Genomic DNA, 13,975 nt, shown 5'->3' on the forward strand with positions numbered 1-13,975 from the left:
TCTATGTTCCACTGTATAGTCCATTCCCTGTAGAGATATGGACCACCTCAACAATTTAGGATTTTCACCTTTCATTTGTTTTAGCCAAAGTAGAGGTTTGTGGTCTGTCTGAACAATTAAGTGAGTGCCAAACAGGTATGGCCTCAACTTCTTCAGAGCCCAGACCACAGCAAAGGCCTCCCTCTCTATGGCAGACCAACGCTTTTCTCTAGGGGTCAACCTCCTACTAATAAAAGCAACAGGTTGATCCTGGCCCTCAGAATTAAGTTGTGATAGGACTGCCCCTACTCCTAATTCAGATGCATCAGTTTGGACATAGAATTTTTTAGAGTAACAAGGGCTTTTCAGGACAGGTGCAGAGCACATGGCCTGCTTCAGCTCCTCAAAAGCTTTCTGACAGTTTGCTGTCCATAATACCTTTTTAGGCATTTTCTTGGATGTGAGGTCATTAAGAGGGGCTGCAATGGAGCCATAGTTCTTAATGAACCTCCTGTAATACCCAGTGAGGCCTAGGAAGGCTCTCACCTGAGTCTGAGTGGTAGGGGGAACCCAATCAATAATTGTTTGGATTTTCCCCTGCAGTGGTGCAATCTGTTCCCCGCCAACAAGGTGTCCCAGATAAACCACCTTACCCTGCCCTATCTGGCACTTTGAAGCCTTGATAGTGAGGCCTGCCTTTTGCAGGGCCTCTAAAACTTTCCATAGGTGGACCAGGTGATCATCCCAGCTGGAGCTAAAGACAGCTATATCGTCCAAATATGCTGCACTGAAAGCTTCCAGCCCTTGCAGGACTGTATTCACCAACCTCTGAAAAGTGGCAGGTGCATTTTTCAAACCAAAAGGCATTACAGTAAACTGGTAATGGCCTCCAATGGTTGAAAATGCAGTTTTAGGTTTAGCATCTTCTGACAATTTGATCTGCCAATACCCTGCAGTCAAATCAAAAGTGCTTAGATACTTGGCAGATGCCAGTGTATCTATGAGCTCATCTGCCCTGGGTATAGGGTGAGCATCAGTTTTGGTTACCAAGTTGAGACCTCTATAGTCTACACAAAACCGCATTTCCTTCTTTCCATCTTTGGAATGGGGTTTTGGTACAAGTACCACAGGAGAAGCCCATGGACTTTCAGAGTGCTCAACCACTCCTAGTTCTAACATTTTCTGCACCTCTTGCTTTATGCAGTCTCTGACATGGTCAGGCTGCCTATAGATCTTACTTTTGACAGGTAAACTGTCTCCAGTATCTATAGTGTGCTCACACCAAGAAGTGGTACCTGGCACAGTAGAGAAGAGTTTAGAGAATTGATCTAGGAGATTTATGCAATGGTCTTTCTGCTCAGCAGTAAGACAATCAGCCAAAACTACACCTTCCACAAGAGCATCTTGTTCTGTGGAAGAGAAGAGATCAGGTAGAGGATCACTGTCTTCTTCCTGTCCCTCATCAGTTGCCATGAGCAGGGTGAGATCAGCCCTGTCATAGTAGGGTTTCAGGCGATTGACATGGAGCACCCTAAGGGGACTCCTGGCAGTGCCTAAGTCAACTAAATAGGTGACTTCTCCCTTCTTTTCAACAATTGTGTGGGGACCACCCCATTTATCCTGGAGTGCTCTTGGGGCCACAGGCTCCAAGACCCACACTTTCTGCCCTGGTTGGTACTGAACCAAAACAGCCTTCTGATCATGCCATTGCTTCTGGAGCTCTTGGCTGGCCTGAAGGTTTTTACTGGCCTTTTTCATATACTCAGCCATCCTTGATCTGAGGCCAAGAACATAGTCCACAATATCCTGCTTAGGAGCTTTTAAAGGTTGTTCCCAACCCTCCTTTACAAGTGTGAGTGGACCCCTAACAGGGTGTCCAAAAAGAAGTTCAAAGGGGCTGAAGCCCACTCCTTTCTGGGGTACCTCCCTGTAGGCAAAAAGGAGGCATGGTAGAAGGATATCCCATCTCCTGCGGAGTTTTTCAGGGAGACCCATAATCATGCCTTTGAGAGTTTTATTAAATCTCTCCACCAGTCCATTTGTTTGTGGATGATAGGGTGTAGTGAACTTGTAAGTTACACCACACTCCTTCCACATGGCCTTTAAGTATGCAGACATGAAATTGCTTCCTCTGTCTGATACTACTTCCTTTGGGAAGCCCACCCTGGAAAATATTCCCAGGAGGGCCTTTGCCACTGCAGGAGCTGTAGTGGTCCTTAAAGGAATAGCTTCAGGATATCTTGTGGCATGGTCCACTACCACCAAGATAAACCTATTGCCTGAAGCAGTAGGAAGGTCAAGGGGGCCAACTATGTCAACCCCTACCCTCTCAAAGGGAACCCCAACCACAGGCAGTGGGATAAGGGGTGCCTTTGGGGTGCCACCTGTCTTGCCACTGGCTTGACAGGTTTCACAGGACTTACAAAATTCCTTTGTGTCCTCAGACATCCTAGGCCAATGAAACAAGGGAACAAGTCTGTCCCAAGTTTTCATTTGTCCCAGGTGTCCAGCAAGGGGAATGTCGTGAGCCAGAGTTAGGAGGAACTTTCTGTACTCCTGAGGGATCACTAATCTCCTGGCAGCTCCAGGTTTAGGATCCCTTGCCTCAGTGTACAAGAGATTTTCCTCCCAGTAAACTCTGTGAGAGTCACTAACATCCCCATTAGCCTGTTTGACAGCTTGCTGTCTCAGACCCTCTAATGTGGGACAGGTTTGCTGTGCCACACTCAGCTCCTCCCTGGCAGGCCCCCCTTCACCCAAAAGCTCAGAAGTGTCTGCTTCGAGCTCCTCTGGTGTAGGTTCTGCACAGGGAGGGAATTCTTCTTCCTCAGAAGTTGAATCCACTGTTGAGGGAGGGATAGTAGGAAGTGGTTTGCTTCTACTAGCCCTAGCTTTAGGGAGCACTTGGTCCATTGTTCCAGGATCCAAGCTTCCCTGTCCTTTTTGCTTTTTGGCCTGAGACCTTGTCAAAGCAAAAATATGCCCTGGGATGCCCAGCATTGCTGCATGGGCCTCCAACTCCACATCTGACCAAGCTGATGTCTCCAAATCATTTCCTAGTAGACAGTCTACAGGTAACTCTGTGGCTACCACAACTTTCTTTGGACCAGTAACCCCCCCCAGTTGAGATTAACAACAGCCATGGGGTGGCTAAGTGTGTTGTTGTGAGCATCGGTTACTTGGTACTGGTGACCAAGTAGGTGTTGTTCAGGGTGGACCAGTTTCTCTAGGACCATAGTCACACTGGCTCCAGTGTCCCTGTAGGCCTGAACCTCAACACCATTTATTAGGGGTAGTTGCTTGTACTTATCCATATTAAGGGGACAAGCAACTAAGGTGGCTAAATCAATAGCCCCCTCAGAGACTAACACAGCCTCTGTGGCTTCCCTAACAAGGCCAACCCCAACTAAGTTACCAATAGTGAGCCCAGCTACTCCCTTGGATTGGCTATTAGTAGGTTTGCTCCCACCACCACTGCTATTAGTAGGGACACTAGCGGTAGCAGTAGGGGTTGTAGTGGTAGGAGGCTTGGTGCTTTTCTTTGGACAACTGGGATCTGTTGTCCAATGGCCTTTTACTTTACATAAATAGCACCATGGTTTCTTTTCTTTGTTTTGATTAAAGGAGGATTTGGACCCACCACCCCCACCAGAGTGTTTTTGTGGGCCTGATGAAGACTCATTTTTAGATTTGTCCCCACCCTTGTCAGAAGACTTGCCATCCTTCTTTTTGTTGCCATCTTTGTCACCCCCTGTATGAACTTTTCTGTTCACCCTTGTTCTGACCCATTTGTCTGCCTTCTTTCCCAATTCTTGGGGAGAGGTCAGATCAGAGTCCACCAAGTACTGGTGCAACAAATCAGACACACAATTATTAAGAATATGCTCTCTCAGGATCAAGTTATACAGGCTGTCATAATCAGTAACTTTACTGCCATGTAACCACCCCTCCAAGGCCTTCACTGAATGGTCAATGAAATCAACCCAGTCTTGTGAAGACTCCTTTTTGGTCTCTCTGAACTTTATCCTGTACTGTTCAGTGGTTAAGCCATAACCATCCAGGAGTGCATTCTTAAGAACTGTAAAATTATTGGCATCACTTTCTTTCACAGTAAGGAGCCTATCACTACCTTTTCCACTAAATGATAGCCATAGGATAGCAGCCCACTGCCTTTGAGGGACATCCTGTACAACACAGGCCCTCTCAAGTGCAGCAAACCACTTGTTAATGTCATCCCCCTCCTTATAAGGGGGAACTATCTTGTGCAGATTCCTGGAATCATGCTCTTTTGCAGGATGACTATGGGGAATACTGCTGCTGCCACCATGGGTTTCTAAACCCAGTTTCTGTCTCTCCTTCTCTACTTCTAAAGTCTGTCTATCCAAATCCAGCTGTTGCTTCTTGAGCTTCAGTCTGGTTTGTTCCACTCTCAATCTATTGACCTCCCTTTCTAACAATCTGTCATCAGGGTGGGTGGGAGGGACATGCCTTGAAACAGAAGTATGGTGAGAATGGACAGAAGGAGACCTGTCCCTTACAGAGGGCACCCTAACAGCTTGGCTAACAGAAACATCAGTACCACTGTGGTGAGATTAAATGCTTTTGCTATGATGTGAGACAACACTATTTGTATGGTGTGGCTCTCCATCATTACCAACTATGCTAGACTGTCTAGTAATGGGCAGGCTAGGGAGTTTCTTTCCTGAATCTTTTCCTGGGGGAGTCCCTGGATCAGATTGGGAACCATTAGCTACTTTTTCTACAGATGGGGCACTTCTAGCCTTATCCTGTTCTCTAAGCATGTTAAGTAACAGTTGCAAGGAAGGATTCTTCCCTACACTCAAACCTCTCTCTATACAGAGACTCCTTGCTCCTTTCCAGCTAAGGTGGTCATATGCAAGTTTGGACAGATCAACATTTTGGCCTGTGCCAGACATTTTTAGAGAGAGTTAAAGTGATAGAAAAAGAGAAACAAGTTTGTCAGAGCTTTTAGAAAGACAGAGAAAAACACTTTTAAAACTTTTTATAACTTTTTAGAAAGTTTAGAAGTACTTTTCAGCACTTAGAAAAGAGTGAAAAGAGGAAATGCAAAACTTTTTGGCTATGTGTATATACACTGAACTTGTTTTGTATATTTTTCTCTTATGAAAAGTACAATGACAAGAGTGGCAAGTAGTCTCAAAGCACTTATCCCACCGCTGCACAACCAATGTAGGAGGCTGGACTGGCTTGTAGTGAGTACCAAGGGGTACTTGCACCTTGCACCAGGCCCAGTCGTCTCTTATTAGTGTATAGGGTGTCTAGCAGCTTAGGCTGATAGATAATGGTAGCTTAGCAGAGCAGCTTAGGCTGAACTAGGAGACGTGTGAAGCTACTACAGTACCACTTAGTGTCATATGCACAATATCATAAGAAAACACAATACACAGTTATACTAAAAATAAAGGTACTTTATTTTTATGACAATATGCCAAAGTATCTTAGAGTGTACCCTCAGTGAGAGGATAGGAAATATACACAAGATATATATACACAATAGAAAAAATATGCAGTATAGTCTTAGAAAACAGTGCAAACAATGTATAGTTACAATAGGATGCAATGGGGACACATAGGGATAGGGGCAACACAAACCATATACTCCAAAAGTGGAATGCGAACCACGAATGGACCCCAAACCTATGTGACCTTGTAGAGGGTCGCTGGGACTATTAGAAAATAGTGAGAGTTAGAAAAATAACCCTCCCCAAGACCCTGAAAAGTGAGTGCAAAGTGCACTAAAGTTCCCCTAAGGACAAAAAAGTCGTGTTAGAGGAATAATGCAGGAAAGACACAAACCAACAATGCAACAACGATGGATTTCCAATCTAGGGTACCTGTGGAACAAGGGGACCAAGTCCAAAAGTCACAAGCAAGTCGGAGATGGGCATATGCCCAGGAAATGCCAGCTGTGGGTGCAAAGAAGCTTCTACTGGACAGAAGAAGCTGAGGTTTCTGCAGGAACGAAAAGGGCTAGAGACTTCCCCTTTGGTGGACGGATCCCTCTCGCCGTGGAGAGTCGTGCAGAAGTGTTTTCTCGCCAAAAGAACGCCAACAAGCCTTGCTAGCTGGAAATCGTGCGGTTAGCGTTTTTGGATGCTGCTGTGGCCCAGGAGGTCGTAAATTGGACCAGGAGGTAGAGGGGACGTCGAGCAAGACAAGGAGCCCTCTTAGCAGCAGGTAGCACCCGGAGAAGTGCCAGAAGAGGCACTACGAGGATGCGTGAAACGGTGCTCACCCGAAGTTACACGAAGGAGTCCCACGTCGCCGGAGACCAACTTAGAAAGTCGTGCAATGCAGGTTAGAGTGCCGTGGACCCAGGCTTGGCTGTGCACAAAGGATTTCCGCCGGAAGTGCACAGGGGCCGGAGTAGCTGCAAAAGTCGCGGTTCCCAGCAATGCAGTCTAGCGAGGTGAGGCAAGGACTTACCTCCACCAAACTTGGACTGAAGAGTCACAGGACTGTGGGGGTCACTTGGACAGAGTTGCTGGATTCGAGGGACCTCGCTCGTCGTGCTGAGAGGAGACCCAAGGGACCGGTAATGCAGCTTTTTGGTGCCTGCGGTTGCAGGGGGAAGATTCCGTCGACCCACGAGAGATTTCTTCGGAGCTTCTAGTGCAGAGAGGAGGCAGACTACCCCCACAGCATGCACCACCAGGAAAACAGTCGAGAAGGCGGCAGGATCAGCGTTACAGAGTTGCAGTAGTCGTCTTTGCTACTATGTTGCCGTTATGCAGGCTTCCAGCGCGGTCAGCAGTCGATTCCTTGGTAGAAGGTGAAGAGAGAGATGCAGAGGAACTCGGCTGAGCTCTTGCATTCGTTATCTAAAGTTTCCCCAGAGACCCTAAATAGCCAGAAAAGAGGGTTTGGCTACCTAGGAGAGAGGATAGGCTAGCAACACCTGAAGGAGCCTATCAGAAGGAGTCTCTGACGTCACCTGGTGGCACTGGCCACTCAGAGCAGTCCAGTGTGCCAGCAGCACCTCTGTTTCCAAGATGGCAGAGGTCTGGAGCACACTGGAGGAGCTCTGGACACCTCCCAGGGGAGGTGCAGGTCAGGGGAGTGTTCACTCCCCTTTCCTTTGTCCAGTTTCACGCCAGAGCAGGGCTAAGGGGTCCCCTGAACCGGTGTAGACTGGCTTATGCAGAATTGGGCACATCTGAGGCTACTCCTCCCCTGCCTTCACACCATTTTCCAAAGGGAGAGGGTGTAACACCCTCTCTCAGAGGAAGTCCTTTGTTCTGCCACCCTGGGCCAGGCCTGGCTGGACCCCAGGAGGGCAGATGCCTGTCTGAGGGGTTGGCAGCAGCAGCAGCTGCAGTGAAACCCCAGGAAGGGCAGTTTGGCAGTACCAAGGTCTGTGCTACAGACCACTGGGATCATGGGATTGTGCCAACTATGCCAGGATGGCATAGAGGGAGTTATTCCATGATCATAGACATGTTACATGGCCATATTCGGAGTTACCATTGTGAAGCTACATATAGGTAGTGACCTATATGTAGTGCACGCGTGTAATGGTGTCCCCGCACTCACAAAGTCAGGGGAATTGGCCCTGAACAATGTGGGGGCACCTTGGCTAGTGCCAGGGTGCCCTCACACTAAGTAACTTTGCACCTAACCTTTACCAGGTAAAGGTTAGACATATAGGTGACTTATAAGTTACTTAAGTGCAGTGTAAAATGGCTGTGAAATAACGTGGACGTTATTTCACTCAGGCTGCAGTGGCAGGCCTGTGTAAGAATTGTCAGAGCTCCCTATGGGTGGCAAAAGAAAAGCTGCAGCCTATAGGGATCTCCTGGAACCCCAATACCCTGGGTACCTCAGTACCATATACTAGGGAATTATAAGGGTGTTCCAGTAAGCCAATGTAAATTGGTAAAATTAGTCACTAGCCTGTCAGTGACAATTTGAAAGAAATGAGAGAGCATAACCTCTGAGGTTCTGATTAGCAGAGCCTCAGTGAGACAGTTAGTCACTACACAGGTAACACATTCTGGCACACTTATGAGCACTGGGGCCCTGGTGAACAGGGTCCCAGTGACACATACAACTAAAACAACATATATACAGTGAAAAAATGGGGGTAACATGCCAGGCAAGATGGTACTTTCCTACAGAATGCGAATCACAAATGGACCCCAGACCTATGGGAGATTGTAGAGGGTTGCTGGGACTGTGAGAAAACAGTAAGGGTGTCCAAAATACCCCACCCCAAGACCCTGAAAAGTTGGAGTAAAGTTACCCTACTACCCCAGAAAGACACGATAGTCGTGATAGGGGATTCTGCAAGAACCACAAGCACCAGCAAAACACTGAAGACGGATTCCGGGACATGAGGACCTGTAAAGGAAGGGGACCAAGTCCAAAAGTCACAAAAGTGTCCAGGGGGGGCAGATGCCCACTAAACCCTTGATGAAGGTGAAGAGGGCTGCCTCCGGGTGGAAGAAGCCAAAGTTTCTGCAACAACAAAAAGGGCTAGGAACGTCTCCTTTGGATGGAAGATTCCCACGGCGTGCTGGATGTTGCAGAAGTGTTTCCAGGCAGAAAGACCACAAACAAGCCTTGCTAGCTGCAAGAGTCGCGGTTGAGGATTTTGGGTGCTGCTGGGGACCAGGAAGGACCAGGATGTCGCCCCTTGGAGGAGGAGACAGAGGGGGCGCTCAGCAACTCAGAGACCCCCCACAGAAGCAGGCAGCACCAGCAGAAGTACCGGAACAGGCACTTAGAAATCTGTGAACTCAGATTCACAAAAGGAGGGTCCCACAACGTCTGAGTCCAACTCAGCGAGTTGGGCAATGCAGGACGGAGTGCACAGAAGCCAGAGCAGCTGCAAATCACGCAGTACACAGGTTTGCTGTCTGGCGTGGGGAGGCAAGGACTTACCTCCACCAAATTTGGACAGAAGGGCCATTGGACTGTGGGAGACACTTGGACCCAGCTCCTGTGTTTCAGGGACCAGGCTCGTCAGGATGAGAGGGGGCCCAGAGGACCTGTGATGCAGAAGTTTAGTGCCTGCGTTGGCAGGGGGAAGATTCTGTCGACCCACGGGAGATTTCTTCTTGACTTCCATTGCAGGGTGAAGACAGACAGCCCTCAGAGCCTACACCACCAGGAAACAGTCGAGAAAGCCGGCAGGATGAGGTGCTACAATGTTGCTGGTAGTCGTCTTGCTACTTTTTTGCGGTTTTGCAGGCGGCCTGGAGCCGTCAGCGGTCGATCCTTGGCAGAAGTCAAAGAGGGAAGTGCAGAGGAACTCTGGTGAGCTCTTGCATTCGTTATCTGAGGAATAGCTCAGAGGAGAGACCCTAAATAGCCAGAAAAGGAGGTTTGGCTACTAAGAAAGGAGGCTTGGCTACTGAAAGAGGTAAGCACCTATCAGGAGGGGTCTCTGACGTCACCTACTGGCACTGGCCACTCAGAGCAGTCCATTGTGCCCCAACACCTCTGAATCCAAAGTGCCAGAGGTCTGGGACACACTGGAGGAGCTCTTTCCACCTTCCCTGGGAGGTACTGGTCAGGGGAGTGGTCACACCCCTTTCCTTTGTCCAGTTTCGTGTCAGAGCAGGGCTGGGGGGATCCCTGAACTGGTGTAGACTGGCTTATGCAGAGATGGGCACCAGCTGTGCCCATCAAATTATTTCCAGAGGCTGGGGGAGGCTACTCCTCCCCAGCCCTTCACACCTATTTCCAAAGGGTAAAATAACACCCTGTCTCAGAGGAAATCCTTTGTTCGGCCTTCCTGGGACTGGGCTGCCCAGTCTCCAGGAGGGCAGAAACCTGTCTGAGGGGTTGGCAGCAGCTGCAGTGGAAACCCCCAGAAAGGCAGTTTGACAGTACCTGGCTTCTGTGCTAGAGACCCGGGGGATCATGGAATTGTCCCCCCAATACTAGAATGGTATTGGGGTGACAATTCCATGATCTTAGACATGTTACATGGCCATGTTCGGAGTTACCATTGTGACGCTACACATAGGTAGTGACCTATGTGTCGTGCACGTGTGTAATGGTATCCCCGCACTCACAAAGTCCTGGGAATTTGCCCTGAACAATGTGGGGGGTACCTTGGCTAGTGCCAGGGTGCCCACACACTAAGTAACTTGGTACCTAACCTTCACCAAGTGAGGGTTAGACATATAGGTAACTTATAAGTTACTTATGTGCAGTGAAAAATGGCTGTGAAATAACGTGGACGTTATTTCACTCAGGCTGCAGTGGCAGTCCTGTGTAATAATTGTCTGAGCTCCCGATGGGTGGCAAAAGAAATGCTGCAGCCTTAGGGATCTCCTGGAACCCCAATACCCTGGGTAACTAGGTACCATATACAAGGGAATTATATGGATGTTCCAGTGTGCCAATGAGAATTGGTAAAATTAGTCACTAGCCTGCCTTGACAATTTTAGAAAGCAGAGAGAGCATAAACACTGAGGTTCTGGTTAGCAGAGCCTCAGTAATACAGTTAGGCACCACACAGGGAACACATATAGGGCATCCATTATGAGCACTGGGGTCCTGTCTAGCAGGATCCCAGTGACACAAGGGCAAAAACATACATACAGTGAAAATGGGGGTAACATGCCAGGCAAGATGGTACTTTCCAACACCCTTGCACTAGCAAAGGTGCCCCTACTCTGTCCAGGGCCAATTCCCCGGACTTTGTGAGTGCGGGGATACCATTACACATGTGCACTACATATATGTCAATAAATATATGTAACTTCACAATGGTAACTCCGAATATGTCCATGTGAGGTGTCTGAGATAATGGAATTGTCACCCCATTCCAAATCTGGTATTGGAGGTCCATTCCCATGCATCCTGGGGGCTCGACCATGGGCCCCCAGTACTGCCAAACCTGTACTCTGAGGTTTCCACTGGAGCCCCAGCTGCTGCCACCTCACAGACAGGTTTCTGCCCTCCTGGGGCCTGAGCATCTCAGTCTCAGGAAGGCAGAACAATACATTTCCTTTCGGAGGAGGGTTGTTACACCCTCTCTCTTTGGAAATAGGTGTTACAGGCTTGGAAGGGGTAGCCCCCAGAGCCTCTGGAAATGTTTTGAAGGGCACAGATGGTGCCCGCCTCGCATAAGCCAGTCTACACAGATTCAGGGACCCCGAGTCCCTGCTCTGGCACGAAACTGGAAAAAGGAAAGGGGAGTGACCATTCCCCTTTCCATCACCAAACCAGGGGTGGTGCCCAGAGCTCCTCCAGTGTGTCCCTGGCGCTAGCCATCTTGATTTCAAGGTGTGGGGCCACTCTGGAGGCCTCTGAGTGGCCAGTTCCAGCAGGTGACATCAGAGACCCCTCCTGATGGGTGCATACCTGACAGGTGGCCAATCCCCTACTCAGGGCTATTTAGGGTCTCTCTGTAGGAGGCTGACCTAGTTTGTAGTTGGTCCCTAAGGTATTACACCTTATACCAGGTCCAGGTATCCCTTATTAGTGAAATGTAGGCAGTGTTATAGCAGCTTAGGCTGTCTAGAGGTAGCTGTAGCTGAGCAGCTTAGGCTGAACTAGGAGACATGCAAAGCTCATGCAATACCACTATAGTTAAACAGTACTTAAACACAATAAAAGACAATACCCAGTGTTACCAAAAATAAGGGTACTTTATTTTAGTGACTGTAGGAAAGTACCAACTTCCTTGACATGTTACCCCCAATTTTACTTGTATGTCAGTATGTTTGTGCCTGTCTCACTGGGATCCTGCTGGTCAGGACCCCAGTGCTCATAATTTATGGCCTAATGTGTATGCAGGTGTAGTGCCTAACTGTGTCACTGAGGCTCTGTTACCCAGAACCTCAGTGCTTATGTTCTATCTGCTTTTAAATTTGTCACTCTAGGCCAGTGACGTCATTTACTAATTTTAATTGGCATACTGGAGCCCCCTTATAAGTCCCTAGTATATGGTACCAAAGTACCCAGGGCATTAGGGTTCCAGGAGATCCATATGGGCTACAGCTTTTCTTTTGCCACCCATAGGGAGCTCGGACAAACCGTTGCACAGGCCTGCCATTGCAGCCTGCCTGAAATAACGCACACATTATTTCACAGCCATTTTCACTCCACCACCCCAGAGGTAACATGAGAGTATGCAGAGGCAGATCTATCTCTAACAGGGGCCACTCTAGTGACCTGGCCTCTAGGGGTGAAGGGAGCCCTACTTGTGTGTGAACCCTTCCCACTACCAGTTATACTAGGGGGCTTATTGACAGATAGATCTGTGGAAGGACCCTCCCCAGGATTGTCAGTTTGCTCCTCTGAGCCTTCATGGTTGGAGTCATCCTCTACCTCTTCCCCTGTCTGATCTGGACCAGTGCTGAGTCCCTGGTCATCTTGGAGTAGAAGATTTAAGAGGAACTCCTTATTGGGGTTCTTCCCAATCCCCAAACTTTGTTCAATACGGAGACCCCTCAAACTTTTCAAGTTAAGATTTTCATATGTTGTTTTCACAACTCTCGGGGTAGCTTCTACAGAAGACATATTGAAAGAGAAAAAAAGTTTGGGTGAGTGAGTAAAACGTTAGTAGAATAACAGAGCTAACTTTTAGAGAAAAGAAGAACACTTTTCAGAACTTTGTAAAAACTTTTGCAAAGTTAAATGGAACATTCAGAAAGTTAGAAAATTACTTCTAAGTATATATTATATATGCTCTAAGTATTGGAGCAAGCTTTTCTTGTGAAAAGCACGGGTAACAAAGTGGTAAAACAATTGCAAGTACTTATCCCACGGCTGCACCACAAATGTAGGAGGCTAGCCTGATTTGTATTGGGTACCTTGGGTACTTACACCTTATACCAGGGCCAGTTATCCCTTACTAGTGAAATGTAGTAGTATTTTAGCAGCTTAGGCTGATAGAGGTAGCTAAAGCAGTGCAGCTTAGGCTGAACTAGGAGACATGCAAAGCGCCTGCAGTACCAGTGATAGTTACACAGTACTTATACACAAGTAAATACAATACTCAGCGTTACCAAAAATAAATGTATTTATTTGAGTGACACAGTACCCAAAATATCTTAGAGACAATACTCCTTCTGGAGGTAAGTATTATACACAATATATACACTAGACACCAAAAGTAGACAAGTAAGTAGTCATAGAACAGTGCAAACAATAGGAAATGATCTAGAATGCAATGGGAGAAAATAGGTCAAGGGGCAACACAAACCATATACTGAGAAAGTGGAATGCAAATCACAAATTTCCCCCTAGCAAAGTGTAGTGTGTGCAGAATCGCTGGGAGAGAAAGAATACAGTAAAGGTAAGTAAATTACCCCACCACAGAGCCGAGAAAAGCAGGAGTAAAGTACTCCAAGTTTCCTTAGGACACAATACACCTCGTGATATGGATTATTGCTGTAACCAACCAAGTCTGCAAACAACCACTGCTGGATTCCTGGACCTGAAGACCTGCAAAAGTAGGGGACGAAGTCCAGAAGTCAAAAGAAGTTCCAGGAAAGGCAGGAGCCCCTGCCATCCCAGAAGGGGGTGCAAAAGAAGAGTCCCCGGTTAGTCGAAGACTGCAGGAATGCACCCTAGGAAGATGCCAGCGGGTTCCTGTATAATGAAAAGGATGTCTCACGATGTGAAGATGGATGCAGATGTAATTTCGTGTTGGAAGTTGCCTACAGGCCTTGGTTACGACAAAAGTGCAGTTTGCGTCAAAAATGGTGCTGGCTGGACCCAGGAGGGACCTAGGGCCTCATCTCTGTGTGAGAAGTAAGAGGGGTCTTTCAGCACTTCAGAGAGCCCTCAGGATGCCAGACAGCACCCACAGGAGTTCCAGGACACCGGGACAAAGGAGGTGGAAAATGTGGTTGGTACCGCACAACAAAAGAAGGTCCCAAGCCGCCGGAGAACAACTCAGTGAGTTGAGTTTCGCAGCATGGAGTGCTGGGAACCTGGGCCAGGCTGTGCACGAAGGAATTTTGCAAATAGTGCACAGAGGGCTCAGGAG

This window comes from Pleurodeles waltl, chromosome 11 (genome assembly GCF_031143425.1).
Source record: "Pleurodeles waltl isolate 20211129_DDA chromosome 11, aPleWal1.hap1.20221129, whole genome shotgun sequence".
Lineage (NCBI taxonomy): Eukaryota > Metazoa > Chordata > Amphibia > Caudata > Salamandridae > Pleurodeles > Pleurodeles waltl.